Source organism: Onychomys torridus, chromosome 19, assembly GCF_903995425.1.
Source record: "Onychomys torridus chromosome 19, mOncTor1.1, whole genome shotgun sequence".
Lineage (NCBI taxonomy): Eukaryota > Metazoa > Chordata > Mammalia > Rodentia > Cricetidae > Onychomys > Onychomys torridus.
The window spans coordinates 6,831,847-6,851,767 of record NC_050461.1 but is presented as its reverse complement, the minus strand read 5'-3'; positions in this window follow the sequence as shown (position 1 = coordinate 6,851,767).

Here is a 19,921-nt window from a genome sequence, read left to right as displayed (position 1 = left end):
CTGGCTGGCTTGGAACTCACTCCAGGCTGACCTTGAACTCAGGGATATCTGCCTGTCTCTGCCACCTGAGTGCTGGGATCAAGAGGTGGCACATCTGGCTGCTATACTGCTTTTATTATAGGACAGAAGTGAAAAGTTACACTCAGATAATTCTTCCTAAGGTGATAAACTAGTTGCCATGGGTGCTCAAAATTGATGCTAACTTTTCCCAATGAAAGAATGTAAAACAAAACAAAACTCTTCCCTCCCAGCCACCTGCTTTCTATAGTTAAAAACTCAACTCCAGAATATTTTTTCTCATGCTAAAACCAATGTATATTTAAGCTTTTTTTCAAATGCTAAGTGGGCTTTCTCCCTATCCTATCTACCAAATCCTAATTACCAGCAGTAAAACTATTCATAATATACATTATTTGTGGACTGCCTCTTAAAGCCAATGCTACCTGAGTTCACCTCATACCACAGTTAACTGGGCTGTCTCATGGCACCATATTCTCTCCACCTTTCTCTTTCCCATGCCTTGTGCATCCCAGTGAGCAGAGATGCCTTGGCTATTTCCTCCCAACTCTTTTGTCCAGAACAAAACCATGCGCTAAAGACTAAATTATTCTGATGAAGTGAACTCTGAACATGACTTAGAAATTTCAGTGATATTTCCAGAAAAAAATATTTGGAGAGAGACAGAGAAAGACATAGACACAGAGAGAGACAGAGAGAAATAGAGAGAGAGAAAGACATAGAGAGAAAGAAGGGGAGAGAGAGATAGAAAGAGGAAGAGAGAGACAGAGACAAGAAAGGGAGAGAGAGACACAGAGAGCAGAGAGAGATAGAAAGAGAAAGGGACAGAGGGACAGAGACACAGAGAGAATTAGTTACTGCTGCTGGTACTCATTTCCTGTGGAGTAGAGAGCTTTACACCTAGTCACATCTGATGGTAGTAGTACCTGGTTGCTCTGCTCTGCTGGAGGGCAGTACCAGGTACTTCCAGTCTGTGGGCACATAAGGCATATTCTATAAGACAGAATATAAAATTCAGTCAGCTCAAAATCAACAGGGCTTTTTGATTTTGCTTGTTTTTGAGACAGGATTTCTCTCTATGTAGCCCCAGCTGCCCTGGAACTCACTATATAGAGCAGGCTGGCTTTGAACTCACAGATACCCTCCTGCTTCTGACTTTCCACCATGACAGGTCTGACCTTTCCAGGCCTGGATGATTCATTGTGAAGACAAGGAACAAATATAAATCATCATGACAGGAATCCAGTTCCGTTCCCTTTAGTTAAAAACATTTTTCTAATCCAGGAAGTAAAGTGCTTTTATGAAGAAAGGGAGGGACCTTTGTACATACCCCAGACCCTCCAAAGAAACTGAGATTTTTGGTGTATGCAACATAATCATGGTCCCTGGCTGCTTCAGCTCTTGTCAGAACCAGTGATGAAGCCTCCCACCAAGAGAAATTCAGGGTCCTGAGATGTTGTGAGAGCTTTGAAACTCCTGAAGATGATGTTTACCACTATTTCATAACCTGAGAGCCTGTCACTTGGTGACGTAAACACATGGTCATAGAGCCTAGTTTAATAGGTGTCCATCTGTCTTATCTCTAGGATAACTTGCATGCAAATATAAAACCTGGCCATCCAGAAACCTCTGGGGCTGAGTCATTGTCACTCCTGCTGTTACTAATGTCTTCCAGAAAGAAAACTAACCATTGTATATAGGAATTTCTTAAGAAAGCTATGAACCTCTTTACTGTGTTGAGGTTGGTCACAGTCTGTCTTTGTTTTGGTGACTTACAGATGTGATGATAGGATTTCTCAGTGTTGGGGAGCTGCAGTTGGGGTCATCCTCTCCCACACAGAACTGTCTCTATTCTGCTCCCTACAGAGTCCTACAGTCGGTGGCTGTCCACATCTTTCCTCTGGCTCTGCTGTCTAATCTGTTTGCAGTCTTCTGTAGACTGAGCAGATCCCCCATTCCTTTAGAATTATGTATAAGGATTGTGCAGACTCTAGGAGACTCTAAACCAGAGTCCAACCCACATGTTCTGTGCTGGGCTTTTAGCACTAGGTATCATGAGCCCTTTCTGGTGTCTCCGAGCCATTGAGCTGGAAGACTTTCTTATCAGTGACAGGATTCTCAGAGGATGACCTTTGTGTTAGGTTTCATCTTCATGTTGCTCTATCACTTATTAATACTGTAGTGTTGCTCAGTTCAGACTCCACCACAATGAACGACAGCCAAACTCCAAGACAGCAAAGCATGGGAAGAAGTTTCCATCTGTAGAGCCCAGGCTCACGGTACAGGAGGTTGTGTGTGTGTGTCTCACTTGGACAGAGGTAGTGAAAGAGGGCTGTACTACACAACCAGGCAGCACGGGGAGCCACATGCCCCCCTGGAAATGGGGACAAGAATACAGTTGTTGCGGACTGCATGGGTTAGCATCCCATAGCCCTTGGGAAGCATCAACTCCCATTTGAAGACAGAGAAGAGTGAGCCAGGACTGAAGTTTGGTTTTGTTCTAGTATAAGAATGTATTTTTTTTTAAAGAGTGTATTTCCTTTTGCCCCCCCTCTTTTTTTTACTGAGGAGAAAAGAAAAAAAAGGTTAATATGAATTTTTTGCTATGTAATAAATTTTCTCTGCTGCATGAGCTGGCTTTTTGGAGCCCATTGCGTCTGGTGGGACATCTTACACAGCCTTGATGCAGGGGGAGGGACTTGGGCCTGCCTCAGCTGAGTGTGCCAGGCTTTGCTGACTCCCCATACCTTTCCGGTGGAGGGGATGAGGGGATGGGCTGAAGGGTGAAGGCTGGGGAGAGCGAGAGGAGGGATGAGGGACGAATCTTCTGTGGTCGGTATGTGGAATGAATAAAAAAATTGTAAAGAAAAAAAGAAATTTTAATTCATATATTTTATTTGTGTTTGTGTATGCTTGCGCATACGCATGTGCACCATGTGCATGCGGAAGCCCTCTGAGGTCAGAAGAAGGCATCAGATGCTGTGGACTGGAGTTACAGGGTGACATGAGCCACCATGTAGATGCTGGGAATTGAACCTGGGTCTTCTGCAAGAGCAGAAAGTGCTTTCCACTGCCTTCTTCAGCACCTATATAATAATTTCTACTTATCAAAAAAATCTAGCTGGGTAGTGATGGTGCAGTCCTTTAATCCCAGCACTCTAGAGCAGAGGCAGGCAGATCTCAGTGAGTTTGAGGCCAGCCTGGTCAACAAAGTGAGTTCTAGGACATCTAGAGCTGCTACACAGAGAAACCCTGTGTTGGAAAAAAAAAAGAAAAAGAAAGAAAGAAAAGAAAGAGAAAAAAGTGGAGAAAGAAAAAGAGAAAGGAAGGAAGAAAGAAAGAAAGCCATCATGTCTTTTAGAAAACAGCCATTGCCTAAGCAAGACCTAATATTCTGCCAACATCTGACAAGTAAAAACACAAAGAAAGGAAGTAAATAGTGAAGACAGTCACGGGAACTGAGCCAACCAAGGAGTACTTCCAGGTTGACATGCAGGAAGGAAAGCCTTCTGAGATGACTCCCTCGTGTGTGTGTGTGTGTGTGTGTGTGTGTGTGTGTGTGTGTGTGTGTGTGTGTTATGTGTGTGTGTTTGTGTGTGTGTGTATTCATGTATGAATGTGCATGTGTAGGTGTATGTGCCTGAGTGTGCACATGCATGGGGGGCAGAGGTCAACTGTGAGTGTCTTTCTCAAAATTGCTTTCTGTATGATGCCAGCGAAGTACTGAGTAAATCTGCGATGTTGACATGGGCACAGTCATGTTAAGAGACCCATCATTTCAGCCCCATCCAGGTGGCAATGCCTTCCCTGATGAAGCTCAGTGTGGATGTTAACAGTGTGTGCAGAAAATACCCACCAGAGCTTTCCCCTCCTGGATGCAGACTGCTCCTACAGAGATTAGCTAAACTTGCTAATCAGCTGTATGCAATAGCCCTGCCTTCCTAGTCAAGCGTGTATAACAAACACGCTGAGTTTCTTAGGTGCTGCTTCTCCACGCGGGAGCCCAGACCACCCAATGCCAGCTTTTCTGTGTATCTGTTCTTTCTTCATTCCCCAGTCAGGTCAGGCCCTGGAGCTGGGCAAGGATGTGCCAGTGTGATACCTTATTTATTGAGACAGGATTTCCTTTTGCTGAAACTCAAAGATTCAGCTAGGCTGGTTGTCTAGCAAGCCCCAAGGATCCGTGACTGCCCCTCATCTCTGCCTTGCCAGAACCAAGGCTCCAGGAGCATGCTAATGCTGTGACACTCAGCTAATGCTACCACACTGAGCTCTTACACAGTGCTGGGGTTCTAAATTCAAGTCCATATACTTTGAAGATAAGCACTTGACCAGCTGAGCTACCTCCACAACCCACAAGACACTTTTTAATGTGTTCAAGAAGTCCTTCGGGGAAGCGGAAAGAAATGAGGGTAGGCCGGGGCAGGCTAGGGCTAGGGACTTCTTGAGGCAGCAGCCAGCCCACAGACCTTTTCTTCAGTTTTATAATCTCATGAAATGCAGGCTCACCAGCAAGGAAGTGTGGTCTTGAGTTGTTAAACTCCAGGTTTGGTAAATGAAAGGACAAGGCTTGAAGGTGTGTCGTCATTAATTTAGAGGCACAGTTTTTCTCCCCAACTGTTTGTTGACTCATTTCCAAAGACAAACTGCAGAATCCTTGAACTGTGGCTAGAGACAATGAATGGGGATTAGCTTTTTTAGGTGCCCACACCTTATTATTCACCAAGACCTGAGCGACTGGACATAGGCTAGGTCTTTCAAAGCAGTCAGTAAAAGGCAAACAAAAGGCAAGAAAAAGGAAGGTCCTTTGCTTCTACCAGGATGGAGAGTCCCTCTGCCTCCTGCTGAGCTTCCGGGCTGTCAAAACATGAGAAAACAAGATGGTTGGTGGTTTTTATTGTAAACACCAGGCTCCAAACAATCAGCTCAATTCGTTAAGCAGTTGGATGACCCATTTTGACTCATGCTGTCCAGGTTATGGAAATTCCACTGCAAACAGCAGGAGGGATTAGATGAGACTAAGTCAAGTCAGGTGTCTGTGGACGTGGTGAGGGGCAGTGAATCACGGCAGGACTAAGATAAGTCTCGTCCTTCTGAACTCGAAGTAGTCCAGAGTCCATTTGCTGAAGTCATTATGAAAAAGGAAATTCATCTGAGTAAATAGAAAGTAAACCTCGTCAGAGCTGCCCAGGTGACATTTCCCACAAGAAGCTGAAGGTCAGAGCCCAGGAGGGAAGAGGCTTTTGTCAGCCCAACCAGTGGGCCACAAGTCTCCATCCTTCATCACATAGACCAGGTTCATAGAAGAGTAAAATGAGGAGCACAGTGGACTTTACTACACTAAAAAAAAAAAAAAAAATAGTTCAAAACTGGCCTGGTGATGCATGTCTGGACCCTCAGCCCTTGGCTTCACCTAAACAGAAAGTTTAAGGCTAGCTTGGGCTAAATGAAATTCTGTCTCTCCAAACAAAAAATGAACAAACAAAAGACCTCCAAAACTTAATTTGAAAAGAACAAAACAAAGCAAAAACTAAAAATTATTGCAATTATTGAGTTGGGTTTTTTTTCTGTAATAAAAAGAAACAGATATTGTCAGTTGTCCTTAATGAGTTTTTTAAATATGTAGTTTTCACATGTGAGACTGTATGTACATATACATATATATATATATGTATGTATACATATACATACATATATATAGATATACATATATATATACATATATATATATATATATATATATATATATATATATCCTATCATGGGTAAAGATTACTACAAGGTATGTTCTGGGGTAGATATGATGTTGAAGCTTCTGTGTTGAAGTTGACCTATGATGGGAGGGTTGTGGAGCTTGAAGGGTACCAGTCTATCTGCAGGCTGGGAGGCTTAAGCCATCGCTTTCCTCCTCTCAGGCAGGAGAGGAGACTCCCCAAAAACCTGTTTCAGCCCCCTGTCCTTCTAAGGAGTCCTAAGCCTGACTTGTTGGGCTGTCCTCATGGAGTTCAGTCGGTTCTGGCCATTTACCTATTGTGAGTGTTCTTGCCAACAGTCCTGGGGAGTCATGATGAAGTGGGCATTCTGTAAACAGTACACCAGGCTCAGAGTTAGGTGACCAGGGTGGAGTCCAGCTTTACTCCTGAACTCGATATATGTGTCAAGTTACAGTTGCCAGGGCTTGACAGCTAGATGAAGGAGGTAGGGAAAATCCCCACCTCAGAGATTCTGTAAGTCCAGAAGTTCAATTATCAGTGGGAACAAGAGTCTGCAGGCTGGTCAGATGGAGAATATCTGTAGTCCATGCAGAAACAGAAGAATCCCTGAAAGTTTCAGGCCAAACTAGTTCACATAAGTGAGCTGCAAACCAATCAGGACTTCCCAGTGAGACCCTGTCTCAAAAATAAACAGAACCAACCATCCATCCATCCATCCATCCATCCATCCATCCACCCAACCAACCAACCAACCAACCAACCAACCAACCAACCAACCAACCAGTAACAATAAAATCTTCCAAAGTAAGCAGTCTGACAAGCTGCCAGACCCTCCGAGAATACGCCAGCAGAAAGACAAAAGGCATGGAGCAGCTTCTCAGGGCAGGAACCAGGGCTGTGCACTGTCTGCTGGGCCACCATTGTGCAGTGCAGTGAGCCCCACAGTTCGCCGGGAAGGAAGACTTCATTGCCAGTTTTTCAGTGCCCCTATATCTTCTTCTCTCTTTGCACCATGGACTTGAAGTGGTAACCTACCCTCTATGCCATGCAGTATAACATTACCACTCCCCTTGTCCTGCTTTTCATTCCACAAGTATCAGATTGGAGCTGACTCTAAGGAGACAGGGCAGGAGGCACACCTCCCCCCCCCCCCCCCATGAAAAACCAGTTTGTCTTTCACCGGCTCCCATTGTTGAGAGCTGGCCAGAGACTGGGGTGCATTTTAGACAGTATTTATTTTTTTAATATGTGTAGCTGTGTCAAAATTCGAAAGATTCAAAATAATTCTCAAGGTAAAGTAAATCTCCCATTGCTCACCCTCCCCTTCTCTCTTTTCCAGAGGCTCCAACATTCTCCTGATTCTTGCATATCTGCTCAAAGATCATCAACACAGAGGCAGAGGGCAGAGCTCGGAGGCAGAGGCACTGTTTAGGCTGTGTAAGATCTGGGTTTGATCTCCAACACTGCAAAAGAACATATTTAATGCACATATAACACTTTGCAAACACACTGCTATCTTTCCCTTCCACCAACGGAAGCAGGGGCACATGTTAATACACACTTGCTTTCCTTTCATCTCTAGTCATGTTTAGAAATCTTTCATTTTAACACATGTAGAATATGTTAAAATTCCTCTCCCTGCCCCCTCCTTGGTGGTCCTAGAACTCTCTCTGTAGCCCAGGCTGGCCTCGAATCCACAGAGATCAGCCTGCCTCAGCCTCCTGAGTACTGGGTTCAAAAGCATGACGCACTACTATCTGGCATTAAAATTCTTTTTTAAAGCAGTATAGTATTCCACCATGTAACCGATTGTTACTTACTTACAGTCTTCTATTTCACAGACATTTGAATGGTTTCCAGAATGCAGTCATAGAAAACAGCACTGAAACAAATGTCCTTCATACCTAGGACAGTGTCTGGTCACACTCTACCTTGTGCTGTTCATTTTATTCTCATGTGTAAATATCTTTTTGATGAGGTTGTAAATGCCTGGAAGAGACACTATTGCACCATGATTACCAAAGCAAGAAGCAGCAGGGTGCACGTAGTTTGTGTCTTATAATGCTGGATGAACGGACCCGAACTCCCCAGTCATGCTGATGACCCTTTAGACAGAAGCAGAGAGCGTTTGAAAGGTTAAATGGCCGGCCTGATTTCACAGAGACCCAGCCAGTCAAAGCAAACACCAATAAAGTTAAAGAAGTGGACAGATAAAGTTGAGATTTAGAATTTGTTCTTAAATGAGAATGTTTTTCCCAACATTGCCTTGCGCACCAGAAGTGATCATCTTATTGGCTAGCCCAGCAAGAAGAGTAAACAACTGCTCTGGAAAAATTTGTCATCTTGGGAGGTAGGCAGATGTCCCCAGCTTTTGGAATGGCACTTGGCATTGACTCCAATTCTCCCAAAGGTGTCCCAGTGACCTGGAAACACTCGGGTTCAGCATCATGCCAAGAGCCTGGCTGGCAAGTAGATCATTGCTCTCAGTAAGGAACCTGATTGATATAGCCCAGAAGAGGACAAAAATGAGGTTAGGATGAAGGAGCGGGAACCAGGAGAAGCACCCTGTGAGCACGTGCCAGCTCTGGAATAAATCAGGAAAAGAGGGAAGGAGTGGATGACTCCAGGGCTGCTGCCTCAACTGCTGTGGGTGATCCATGGATGGAATGCACCTTTGTTAACAGACAAGCAGGGTGTTGTTATCACAACACCTAATGAGCACTCATTAGAACCGGGTAGGGCAAATGTGTGGTCCAATTGGTGGCCCTCAAAACAATTATGTCGACATCTCATAGCTTAAAGATAGGGCTCTGTGGTTTCGCAACCCCGCACCCCTAAAAAACAGAAAGAGATTTTCATACACATGAGTGTTGCATGAATCTCTATGACTCCTTTCATGGATTTCCAAGATCCCCACCTAGAGTGACTCCATACTGACACACCCTTCCCTTTTTGTTTTGAGGTAGTAAGTTTCCTTTGCCCTCAAGGGAAAGGGAAGGAGAAGAGGTTCCATAGCTGCTGCTGCTTTTCTTTTATTCTTTTTCCTCTTTCATTCCTCTCTTTGGTGACATGGATGAGCAGGCCCACCGAGATCTGGAAGTCTCCCGATTCACTCAGTTCATCATGGACTGGAAAACAACACTCCAGGGAAGAGGAAGTGTGGATGCCAGGCAGCTCTGCAATGCAAGAGTCAGTGGAGAAGTGTAATTATCCAAGGCTGCAGTCTGCTGGGGGATGAAGGCCGACACTCCTCAGCTTGAGTACAGTGCCCTGGAATCTGAGTGGCTATTGAAATAGTCCACATTGCAAGTCTCTGGCTCACCTCAAAGTGCTGGCCGCAACCCCACACCAAGGCCCACCTGGGTGCTCATGGCCCTGACCCATAGGGCAGAGAGCCCATGCTGAATCACCAATCCCTGCTAAGCTGAGCCAAGAGCTACAGGGCAAGGCCACCCTGCTTTTCTTTGTTACCTTGACCAAAACACACATTGAACAGAGTGGCTGGACCAGAGTGCCACAGGCAGATGTTTCAATGATACATTTTAACTTTAACACATCTTTATTAAGATGAGCAATAAGCTTTTAACTTGCTGGTTTGTAGTAGTGGACTCAGAGGTCACCTGGTTTACTTGAGGCATTTTACAGATGTGGAGAGGTGACATGCTTTGCTAAAGTCATCCAGCTGGCCAGACCAGTAGCAAGCCAAGTGTCTTGGTCACCTGACCGCTAACATCCCCTGGTCCAGTCCTGTCCATCTCCTGACACCGACACTCCCCAGGACTCCAGCTTTTCATCATTCCTTTTCCAAAGAACATTTTTTAAAAATAAAATAATGTCTCGTTACAGTGACTGTAGACATCCTTATGAAACAGGGAGCTGGTTTGAAATTAAAACCTCACACCATCTCAGCAAGAGATTTTCTACATGCTACTGGAAAAACAAATCAAGTCAGTGTTATCTCTAGAGACTCCTGTCTATGAAGAGCTGCATAGAGACAGCACTGACCAGCCACACGCGAGTCACCACTGTCATAACTGACATTTGCACAGGAAGACACAGGCAGATGTACCAGTGGTTGATGCTACTCTGACCTTGTCCCATTGGGCCGGTACCCTGAGTGGAATATGGAATTTTTCTACTAGGCATCTGAACCTAAATACTGTCAGAATATTGTTCATATTCACAAAACCCTTTTGAGCCCCAGATGAACATATGTAATAATACTTTTTAAAATCTGTAAAATTAAAAGCTGTATAGTCAAAGCTGGGTATTAGTCTCTTAAAATAAATTTGATCTCCCTTAGCAGATACTAATATAACTACTTTATTTAAAAAGTACCAGTGACATGAATCAAATTATACATTACACTTTCCCTGCTAAAGCAGGTAATTCTCTGAGGTCAAAGTCCTGGCCTTGTTCCTACCTGACCCTCGACCTGGCCTGCCCCCAATACCTGGAGTGCAACAGGCAGGCAATAAAGGATGAGTGCATGCGTGGAGACAGCTTGAAAAGCTGGAGTTCTTTTTTGTTCTCACGATGACAAACCTGTAACTTGAGACAGAAATAAAAGAATCCGAAGTTTCACATCTTTATGTATCTGATGAGAGGATTTACAATTATGAGGGGCACTCAATGACTCCCAAACACTTCACACTGTGGTGTCAATTATATGTTGGTGATCCTTCCTAAACTCTTCCACCTGGTAATACACAGTAAAATGTAGGTTTCAGTATACATTGTAAACTTTATCTTACTTCTTACTTCAAAGATCTAGGGTTGTTTTTGTTTGTTTGTTTGTTTTTTTAAACTAAAGTTGAGCTTCTGAGATGGAGAAAGTGTTGGCCATAAGTTAGAAAGGCTTTGGTCACAGTAAGTGTGACATTAAGTTACTCAAGAATATTTTTAGAGGGGCTGGGAATGTGGCTCAGTGGTTAAGAACACTTGCTGTTCTTGCAAAAGACCCATGTTGGGTTTCCATTACCCACATGAAAGTTCATAACCTTCTGTAACTCCAGTTCTAGGGAATCTGTTGCCTTCTTCTGACCTTCATGGACACTAGGCACACATGTGGTGCACATACATACATACATACATACATACATACATATATACATACAAGCAAAGCACTAATACACATAACATTAAAATACATATATATTTTTAAAAATATTTTTTTTACACAGGACAGTGGCTGTGTACACCTTTTATACCAGCATTTGGGAGTCAGAGGCAGGTGAATCTCTGTGAGTTTGAGGCTAGCCTGGTCTACAGAGAGCTAGTTCCAGGACAGCCAGAGCTACACAAAGAAACCCTGTTTCAAAAAACCAAAATAATAACAATAATAATGGTAATAATAAAATAAAAATTTTTAGAGCCAGGCCTGGTGACACACCCAGCTACTGAGGCAGATGGATTACAAATTCAAGGCCTACCTAGGCCAGTTAAGAAGACCCTGTCTGAAAAAAAATTGAAAAGAGAACTGGGGGTCATGGTTCAGTGTTATAGCACTTGTCTAGCAGGTAGGAGACTCTAGGTTCAACCTTCAGTCATATAAAGGAGAAACTTCCTACAGCACCGTGTTGTCTCTCTACATCATCCAATGTTTACCCTCTCTGGATTCCTTTTTCTGTACCTGTGAAATGGACCTAATAAAATAACCTTAAGGGGCGTTTGTGAGGATAAGTTAATCACCAGGACCAACTTAGTGTCTTCTCGGGAGAAGTGGAACTCGAGGCACCGTGTTCAGACTGCTCCGATCAGAGGCTGTCTTTAGGTTCATTTTTACTTTCTGTTTCTTCTGCTGGAACCATGCCACTTTAAATGAATACTATGGAGGAAAAACAGACATGACTCATGAATCAGACGTTCTTTGGAACCCTAATCTCTTGCTTTCTTCATTTATCTCATGAAGGAAATGAACTGAAGAAGGAAAAGACCAGGCAAGGGTGGACATAAAGCCACTGTAAGGAGCGCTAGGCGAATTTCTAGAAAGCTCACTGCCAAGCAGTGTCGGCAACTTGTCCAAGGTACTTTATAGGGCTGTGAGATGATTGGAGTGTGATTTGTAATCTGTCCATGCAGTTTATTTCCCCAGCATTTCTGCTTAAGAGTAAGAAGCATATTGTAAAAGCCTCTGAGCTTTGTTCTGTTCTGGGCAGGACTATCATCTACTGAAAAACAAGCCAGCTTCATTCTGAGCCTTGAAGCTTGACAGTGTCATTTACAGCGTGACCAGAAACATTCCAGAGTTCATGACTGTTGTGTAACAACAACACTTCAAGGGTGGCTGCAGGCACGAGGTACAGCACGCCCAGTGTGCAGTGACTGCGGAGTAACCACTCCCCTGGAATGTGGCCTTGCTCAAAGGCAGTCAGGCCTTCTCGCCATCCCTACCAGCCGAGCGTGCTGGGGGTGGACAGGCCAGACTGGAGGGACAGCTCTATTTTCAGGGAATGACAACTTGATTGTGCTGATTGGGCGAGAGTACTTACCTGCCCCCTGCTCTGGTTCCAGGGACAACCTGCAGGGAGGATTTGCTTAGTATATGAGGAAATGCCACCACACAACCAGCTACTGAAGAGGGAAAAGGACATCAACCAAGGGTTGACTAGAAAATTCTCCTCCCGACAACCCTACAGCCACCAGGTTGAAGAAGAGGACATTCCATTCCACTGAGAAGGAGAAGGAGACAAGATGGCAACTCTAAATTACATGTGCAATAGCCAAGAGGCTTATAAACATTTAAGGAGCTGATTGTTATTTTCATTCCTGACTGGTGTGCTGGTGCAAATAACTCCATAAACTGCTGCAGCCCAACTGGAGTGCTGAGCACATGGATTTGTGATTGTGATCTGCAGTGAATGATGAATGTTCACAATGAGTGAATCTGGACTGCTCCTCCAGCATGGCAGTTGGTGTGTGAACTCAAAACAGGTGGTGGTGTGGAAATCAAGCTTATAGACATAACTGAAGAAAAGCACTCATGATCAGTGTCATGATCAAGAAATGTCAGTACCCAGTAGCTGAAGGGGAGGGGAAGGAGGACAAGAGTTTCAGTTTTGCAAGATGAAAAAGGTCTATTGCACAACAAAGTGCATACAGTTGACACTACTCTACTGAATACTTAAAAATGCTTAAGACGGTACATTTTCTATGTTTTTATAACCAAGAAGAGAGGCCACAGATGGAGCTCAGTTAGTGGAAGGCTTGTCTAACATGCTCTAAGTCCTGGCATTGATTCTCAGCACCACATAAACTGGGTGTGGTCACAGACACCTGGAATCCCTGGAATCCCAGCACTTGGAAGTAGCAGCACAAGTTCAAGATCACCCTTGGCTACAGGGCTGAGGACCAGCCAAGATACACAAGACTCTATCTCAAAAGAAAAAAAGAAAAATAGGAGAAAAGACAGACCACGTGGCACTACAGAGTTTATCCCTAACGGCTACAACGAAATAGGTACCTGTTCTCCCGCCCATCTTTACCCATCTGAGCCCTCGTCAGTACCTGTGCTAACGAGTCAAGCATAAACTATTCTTAGGCTACCCAGAAGTCATTGTGGCCACTCTATTGGCTTCTCAGAACCACAGAGCTCTTGAAGTTATGTTCTTTGCTTTGTCTAATGATATGTTTCTCCTCATCCCGCGATGATGAAAGGTGAAGTGGACTCCCCAAAAGACACGCTTGGCTGATTGGAGGACTTAAGTCTATGTAGGCCAGAGAGGCAGGCTTCAGGCCCTCTCTGCTCCCCTTGCCCCTGTCATCCCTTCCCAGTCCTCAACACCCTCTCCCCCCACAGGCACCATCAAAGGGACTTTCCCTCTCTAACCACCAGGGTCTCCAGCGGTGAGCAAAGACATGACAGAAGAGGTGATGTGGTTTCTGCACAGTTAGAAGCCCAGAAACAACTTTCAAACAGCCCTTAGAAGGGGCAAAACCAAGTGCGGAAGGAAGTCTGAGCACTTCAGCACAGGCTTGTCTCTTTTTCTTCTAAATCTTCCACAAGGACCTGGTTTGGAGAAGGCCCTCAGCAGAGCTCAGGGTAGAATCTGTACTGGCAAGACTCACTTCCACCCCACCGATTTCACACTCCTTTCTCTGATATAAATCAGGATTCGGCCCTAGATTTACAAAATGCTTCTTGCCTCTAAGTTTTAGAAGGGTCCTTCCTTCCCTCTTTCTTTCTTTCTTTCTTTCTTTCTTTCTTTCTTTCTTTCTTTCTTTCTTTCTTTCTTTCCTTCCTTCCTTCCTTCCTTCCTTCCTTCTTTCTTTCCTTCCTTCCTTTCTTTCTTTCTTTTCTTCCCAGCCAGCTTTTTAAAGAGCACATAATTCTTCAGGCTACAGATGAACAATAATATGTTTTGCAACTGACTTCAAGTTGGAGGAAGGGTTGAAACAGCTGTAACCTAGCTGATATGGGCTGGTTTACCTCGAATAATAGAAGTTTTAGTCTGGGACCCACATGTAGGTCAAAACCAGAAGAAACTAAAGCTGCCAATTTGAAGCACTACAAATATAAATCTTCTAGGGTTTCTGTTGATTGTAAAAGCTCTGTGACGGGTGGCCATGTGAAAAGAAGCCTTCACACAATCCCAAAAGAAGTTGTACCTATTGGGATCCCACTGCCTAAGAACAAAAGATTGACCATACTGTTCTTTCTTAACTTTCATCTCTGCCATATTTAAGGCAGGGAATGAACCATCTTAAATTCAGAAGCAACACACGATTTTTCTGTGTACTCGAAATAGAAATGTATGTATTCATGTGTCCTCCTTCCTTTGTGGAGAGGATCCAGGTTCTCTGCTCTAAAGTGGAAGGAATGTTTAAAACCAGTTTTTCTAAACAGCAAATGCCTACTCAATCCCTGCTACCCAGGATTTGAGTGCTCTGAGGCATGGGTTAACTTGGTACCTCAGTTTCCTCTCTGAAAAACAGTTGATCTGAGGCTGGCATAGAAGCCTGACACCTGCCTATCTACAAAAGCAACAGAAATACAAACTTCCTGAGGCACCTCACAGAAGTCCTGTCATCCCCAGGACTGAAGAGGAGGGTTCAGAATAATAGCAGACCATGGTAGGCCGTAGTTCTCCAAGACTCTCTATCTCTTCCCTTCTAACATGACTTACAGAGTTAAGAGTCCAAGCCATGTGGCTGCAGGTCTAGTTCAGTGGTAAAGCACTCACCTAGTACCCACAGGGCCTGAGCTCAATACCCAGTACAGAAGAAGAGCTAAGTGTCTGACACAGCAACAGGCTGTACTCTAGTGCCATAAAGCCCTCACGTTTGGTACCTGCCCAAAGTATAAGCAATAGCAGCGGCTCCTTTGTTTGCCCAGCTGAGTTAGAAGCAATGTCTAACCTGCTGACATATTGCCCACAGTCACTTTCCAGTACCAGCATGAAGTTGTTAGATGCCTTGGGCATCATCCTTGACCGTTTTCCCATCTCTGGGCTGGAGATACTCCAAGCCCAATCCCATCTATGTCCTTCATGGAAAACCCCGGAGAGGAAAACACATTGACTTTAAGCTTCCCACTAGCAAAGGCCAGGGACCTTCTATTCTCTAACAGCTATTGAAGGTCCTATGGGGCTTTCAGGGAAACCTCAGCCTCATTGGCCAGTGGACAGAACTACATTCACACGATGGTTATTAAAAATGAAACAGGTACATTAGGAGCAGACTCATCCTTTGGCTGTCCACCCAGCTACATGCATGGGTTAGTAGTTCGTTGGGTCATCTGGGTCCAATGTCCCCTGGGCCTAGTTTCCCTAGTGCCTAGGTCACTAGAGAGGCACCTGCCTCCTTAAGCCTGTCACTTAGATGAGGGTGAGCTCACAGAGGGAGGATGCTTCCCAATGGAGTGCACAGAAAACACAGCCACACAACTAAGCTTGGGATGTGTGGCCACCTGCTTCCCACCACCTAGCTGTGTGCAACCCCACAGTGGGGAACTAGCTATGGCATCTGATACTGGCCATTTTCCAAAACACCAGGTCTGGCTGGTGGGTACTTAAGCACTTCCTCTCATATCCCTAGTCATGCAGGCTCACAGGAGGGCAGACTCATACTGGCAGAACCGGTCCACTTCCTGGTGCTCTCTGTACTTCCCCAACTATGCAAAGGGGTGGAGGACGGAAGCCTGCTATGATTGGCATCTTTCTTGCTACACCCGAGCCCAGATGTGCTCAGGGGAGGGTCATCTGTTGGTGTCATCGGAGAAGGGACTTGAGGCAGGGCCACCATGGCTTTGTTGGGAACATACCCTCAGGAATGACAAGAATCATTGAACAGCAAAATGTAGCAGCAGGTCATGGCTTCGGGTCTCAAGAACCCCTCTGCTTCTTCTTCCCCCTCTGCCCTCACCCCTTGGCTTGTCCCATTGGGCGCTGCTTGGCTATCACCTACTGTCATGTCAGCAGGTTGGAGAGGTGACCAGTCATGTTTTTGGTGATCAGGGTGGTAAAGTGGCCCATGCCGTCTGTGCTGGAGGCAATCACAATGAAACTGAACAGTCAAGTAGAAAACAGTGTCCGCCCACAGGCACTGCCGAGCCAAGTGCTGCTGTGGAGGTAGGGGCTAGGGCTGCTCAGGCCAGCTCCCTGCCACAGCTTGTGATTCAGTAATAACTGGAAGCGCGATTGCTTTTTCACTCACTATTTTTCAACGGTTTATTCATAAAGCAGTTTTTCACTTTTCACTTATTTTCAGCCCCTTTCACATCTGTCTACTCCCAGTTTCTGTCGTGGCTTAACCTTTTCCTACTCCTCCCTCTCAGCTCAAATCTTCTTTATTCCCCTTTTTCAACTTTGAGCCGTTAAAGTGGGGTCGAGGCCTCAATGGCCTTGCTGACTGAAACGTTTCCTCTCAATGCCTCCTTGGGGTCTGCTTACCGTGTTCTCACGGTCTTCCTCAGTGGTCAGTGCTCCTGTCTCCTTGCCCCTTCTGTGGCAACACACTTAAATCTTTCTCAGTTGTCCTGTAAACATGATTTTGCTTTAAAGAAATTAAAAAAAGGGAAAGAGGACAAAGAAGGAAAAGCAAAAACTGATTCAATTAGACACTCTAGAACTCTGGTACGGAGTCTAGCATGGGTCTGACCTAAGCATAACCCATTATTTCCATTAAAAGAATGTAGGTTTCCTTCAGATGAGCAGAGGAAAGTGCATAGTTCTCACAAGTTAGCAGGACCTGTAAGCTCACTCTCTTTGCCAGAAGAAGCCCCAGTAGTTGGCCCCACACCAGTGTGTCCTTGGTATCTGGGTCCCTGTCATCTACTCTCTGCCTACCACAGCAGCCACACTTCAAAGGACAACAAAATGATTAGCACAGCAAAGGTGGAATACTTCAGAGAGAGCTGGGAACAACCCAGGAATGGCTCCCCATTCTTAGGATCAGGAGACAGAGGCCCAGGAAGGTTCTAGGATTTTCTCAGGAGGATACTTCTGATGACAGGCAGACCCAAGGCTAGCGCTATACTCCTTATTCTGGATACACAGTGTGTCCCAGGAGAAGAAGGATTCAAACTCAGTTTGTACCTTGAATATATTCCTGGACAATGGGTCTAAGACATGTGGAAGAAAGCATTAGGTGACCCTTTTATTGATCTTCAGCTAGTGGGTGTCCTAGGGCATCTCTAGCAGGTTACTTGTATTAAAACTGGGTAAGAAAGGTTTAAAAAGAAGATGTTGATGCCCCATACTTCCTTTGCCTGCAGGGGTGGGAATTTATAGTCAGTTCCATTGTGCTAATGCTGATGGGAGAGGGGAGGCCAGAGGACCCCTTCTTCCCAAGTAATTACCAATCCTGAACCTTCTTGGTTGGGGATTTCTCTAACATTGCCAGGTGAACACATCATTTTATTGCCCTTTTCAATACCTGGGAATTGCCACGAGAAAGATTTTTTTTAATTACATGAGATTTTGTTTGTTTGTTTGTTTCTGCATAGTATCATGGACTCTTGCTCAGAGTTAGGCAGCCTTTCCTAGTTTGTTTAATTATATACATTGCAGCTGGGCAGTGGTGGTGCATGCCTAAAATCCCAGCACTCAGGAGGTAGGAGCAGGCAGATCTCTGTGAGTTCGAGGCCAGCCTGGTCTACGGAGTGAGTGCCAGAACAGCCAGGACTGTTACACAGAGACAAAGATACCTCAGGCACATAAAGGAAACTAAAGTTATCCACCAAAGCCTTGTATGTGTCTTGGTTTAGGTCTACAGCTGCACACAGAATTGACAAATGCTTGGACTGTGGGCTTAGGAGGGCTTGCCATGGCATCTTGGGCTAAGCTTGTGTTTTCAAGCCAGGTAGCTCTTCCTTAAGACCTGCAAGCAGGGAGGCTCTGTCCCTGCCCTGGGAGAAGTCCAGTGTGTTGCCAACCTCAGAATGGTTAGTTAGTTAGGTTAATTGGGTAGTTAGTCTCTTTAGTTTAAACCAATGATTCTCAACCTTCCTGATGCTGTGACCCTTTGATACAGTTCCTCATGTTGTGGTGACCCCCAAACATACATTTATTTCACTGCTACTTCATAACTGTAATTTTGCTACTGTTATGAATCATAATGTAAATATCTGCTATGCGCCCCCCAGGTTGAGAGCCAGCTGCTGGTTTAAACCCTTCTGCTGTGGGCTAACTTCCTTTCCTGTCCTTGGCCTTGCTTCCAGTGGAGAACAGCTGGTTGCCATTATCCACAGGTGAGTCCTGAAGCCTAAAGATGGGGCGTTTTCCTACCATTTCATGAAAACACATTTTGTGAGCACGTTGAAGAATTTCTTACCAAAATTGCCCATGGTGCTTATCTGTCACTTCCTCTTTCTTTCTCGATAGGGCAGAGGAAAACTAAGAGATGACTATGCCACACTGGTGCTGAATAACACCTTCTATCTTAAACACACAGCGAGGGAAATGTGCACATGGCCGCCTCTGACTCAGCACTTGGCAAGCCTGGAAGGAGCAAACAAGGAGAGGTTAGTTTATAGTATTCTCAGAAGCTGGGCTGTGCAGAGAACATTTGCATACATCAGGTTAAAAATAACCTTCTGGAATCTTGCTGCAGTTCTCTGAATCACACTGATTAGGGCTGTATTGAGATTAAAATCACTTCTCACTCCTTGAAGAAGCTGTCAGCCGGGACTTTGAACACTGGGACTTAGGGGGCTCTGAGGTCTTGAAAGGGGTGTAATGGGAGGTTTCCCCATAGGTTCAGAAACTTTACAATCATGAAACAGTGGGAAATGGATGTCAAGAAGTAGCCAGTGCCTGAATGGTCTGGCTGAAGGTAAGGAAAGGACACATTATGGGGAAAGTACTCCCTGGTTCTCCCGGAAAGGAAGTGCCCTCTGGGCTGGTTCAGTGAGCACTGTGAGTTTCTTCCAGTTCATCATCACTTCTTCCAGCTGCTCCCTCTGCTCCAGCCCTCCTTTCTACAGAGATCTCCCTGGAGAGCTGCTTCTACATTAGAAATCCTCCTCCACATCCCTCTAATTATTGTCGTATCTCCCTCTGTCCCGGCCCTTTCTCATTATCTATGTGTGTCTGTGTGTGTGTTTAGACAGGATCTCACTACATAGCCCTGACTGGCCTGGAACTCCCTATGTAGACCAGGCTGGGCTTGAACTCAGAGATATCTGTCTGCTTCCCCCTCCAGAATACTGGCATTAAAAGTGTGTGCTACCACACTTGGCACCATCATTTTTAGAGGACACCCCCTTCCCCCGACCCCTACACACACACACACACACACACACACACACACACACAGACAGACGAGAGAGAGAGAGAGAGAGAGAGAGAGAGAGAGAGAGAATAACTTCACTCATACCATTTTATGGGACATGAATTGATTTCATTTCCCCCAAAGAAAAATCATCAAGAAATGTGCTCATAAACTTCTATGGTGGAACTTATACAGTCTATATATTGTCATATGGTAGAAAGTATTTCTACATAGCTTTTATATAATTAAGGAAATTTTCAAAAAGTAGTGGCTTCTGCAAATTTGCTTTGCCCCACAGAGGGCAGTGATGCCTAAATCTAACAATATGGACTCTGGCAGATGGTCTTGGACTCCTGTGGGTATTAATGTTCCATCCAAGTCCACCCACAAGTGTTCCTGAGATAGGCAACTCTCAAGAAAATAAGACATGATCTACCAACTAAAGAATTACGATTTATGTTAGGAATTGTTACACCCCA